General features: G+C 39.6%; 1 non-coding gene across 1 annotated transcript; it reads right to left on the reverse strand.

Annotated features, from left to right (window-relative positions):
• Window positions 1-627: 627 nt before the first annotated feature.
• Window positions 628-742, reverse strand: LOC136752005 (U5 spliceosomal RNA). Its single transcript, XR_010817187.1, has one exon. It is a non-coding gene; the product is annotated as a U5 spliceosomal RNA (small nuclear RNA).
• Window positions 743-2,760: the final 2,018 nt, after the last annotated feature.

Below are 2,760 nucleotides of genomic sequence, written 5' to 3' on the forward strand. Positions count from 1 at the left end.
TGCACTCTCCCTCTTCAGGTCTCTTGTAAGCTCCAGAGTGCGACTGGATTACAATTTCTACAGCCTGACGGGAGACCTGGACACTTTTCTGCAGATGTGGGGGGTCGGGGCTGCCCTCTGTGCCATTGACTTTGGACATTTTAACCAACTGGTTTAATTCACTTGAATATTTTATAGGTAGCACGTGTATAGTGGTTTTTATTGAGCGTTTTTAGAATAGGTTGTGTTTTTATGTCGGGAGTTTTTTTCATGTCTTTTATGTGTTTCTAGTTTGTTTTAATTGTTTTTTTTAGTAAAATAAAGGTGTTAAAAATCAAAAAATCTCTCTCTCTCTCACACACACACATACACACAGCCAGCAAGACACACAGAGCCAGCCAGCTCAGCGATGACATCACGAACCTCTCTCTGAGCTGACTGCTATGACATCACAGAGCACGTGCATTCCATTGCTTGCCGTCTGTCAACCTCTCAGTCACTGCCAGCCAGACTGCCTGGCTGGCTGGATAGGGGGGCTGTTTGCTGCTGCTGCGTACCTTAGCAAGCTTATTTGCTTGACCGGCCTTCCTCCTCCTCCGCCCACATGCCCACCTATGCCCGATCTGCTGTTCACCTGGATCACAGCTCCGCCCCAACAAGGAAGAGCCTCCCAAGAATGGTACAAACTCATCCACGTTCCCCTCCAAGGAAAGCTTTAGCAAAAGGCAAATGCATTATAAGTAATGAAGAGGAACCCGAGTCCAAGACGCTTCCGACCAGCCATACATATTTGTGTGTATTAAAGATCACATTTTATTACATTTTGTTTTTCTGTACTTTATTACATCTTACTGTGATTTATAATGATATTGTTTATTTTCCATATGTATGTATGTATGTTTGCATGTCCAATTGCTTTGACAATACAAATGCACTGAATTGAGAGAGAGAGAAAGAGAGAGAGAGAGAGAGAGAGAGAGAGAGAGAGAGAGAGAGAGAGAGAGAGAGGAGAGAGAGAGAGAGAGAGAGAAGTGCTAGGGCACATCTGTAATATAAACTAGGGAACATTCGTCACATGCTTAGGGAACATTCATAACATACAGGGAACATTTGTAAAACGAATTAGGGAACATTTGTGACATACAAAAAATACATACTGGTAAGATGTTGGGCACATTTGAAACAACAAAAATGGCACTTGGTTATTTATTAGGGACATTTATACCAGTCTGTGCAAATATCTATGCATATTCCAATGTTTGCTGCAGGATTTACAGATTGAGTGAGGGGGTCAATATGTTTGATTCAGAAGTAACCACTGCTTCCTCAATTTTGTTTTAAACATAATTTAAAAGAAAAGTGGGCTATACATTGGTCTGGAAAAAAGGAGCAGTGGTCCCTAAAACAATTCTTTTAGTTCTTTGACACAATTCCTAAATCCCATTTTCTGTAAAATATGTTATCAACATGCATTAATATATCATCCAAACTACAATCATACTAATCATGAAAATGTTCATATTATTATATTCTAAGGGTTCTAGTCTATTGTGTATTGTATTTATTATCAGGCCCTTCTCTTATGTTTTAGAGTCATTATTATTATTCCGTACAATACAGGGATTAAATTAAGTATTTTAACCACAAAGTATTGGCTACAGTTATGATGCCTACTTCAGTGTTCATATACATACAGTTTCTGAGGTCTGGACCACTGCACAGTAGTCCCTGGAGTTGTAGTCCAGACCATTGCAAAATTCGTGCTGAAGTGATCTGGATCACCACGCAATGGCCCAAGGACCACTGCAAACTTGGATTTCAATGTTTTTGTGTAATCCATGTTGCTATAGCACCTTCCATGTTCCTTTGTGGTGAGCTGGTTAATTCTGTTCTGGGAAAACCACAATCCTGCAGGTTTAATAAGTCCCTCTACACATCAGTCCCTGAATACCTTCAACCAATGGTCATTTTGACCAATTAAGCCCAAGAATTGAGTCGATTAAGCTGTCAAGGACTACCCAGTAAAGACGTGAACTCACGAATAGGTCACACTGTGAGCTCTCCAGAGCAGACATTACACTGAGCTCAGTGTGAGCTCACGTAGTGCTTTTCCTCCGACATGGTGCCGGTGCTGGAGCCAGAGCCGCTGCTCGGCCTGGGATCCAGCTGATCTTTTTGTGAACTGGCCCGCTTTTCCACCGGTCTTGGAATCGAACGCTGACGTCACTGGATGTGGGCGTTCCCAAGCGTGGAGTAGAAGTGGAGAAACACAGCAATAATAATCAGCACTGAGGCGACTGCGTTTCTAAACCCTATTTAACATCACAATCAAACTCATTCTGCGTTTACACACAGCACAGATACATTGTAAAAACCAAATAGACAACCACAAACGAACATACAAGTATACAATTATGCTAAGATCAGCCTTTTATTTGTATTTATTTTTATTGATGCATTAAGGGATTAACACCGATTTGCTATTTCAGATACTTTTACTGTATTGAATAAAATTGATGAGAATAATTAACATGAATTAACTTACTGTTGAAGATGTAATCCTTACCCAGTGGCTCTAACTCTATGTTACAAATTTTCCCTAAACACTTATTTTGCAAGATTAATAAAAAACCTTTAGGAATTTAAAACTTTAAAAGATACACATAGGTAATACCAATGTGCTTTAACACTGCCGAAAATAATAATGCGTTTATCTTTAATAGTGAAGATATTGAATAGAATAAAGTATATATATAAAAAAGGTTTCCAAACCGAATATAG

Source organism: Amia ocellicauda, chromosome 6, assembly GCF_036373705.1.
Source record: "Amia ocellicauda isolate fAmiCal2 chromosome 6, fAmiCal2.hap1, whole genome shotgun sequence".
Lineage (NCBI taxonomy): Eukaryota > Metazoa > Chordata > Actinopteri > Amiiformes > Amiidae > Amia > Amia ocellicauda.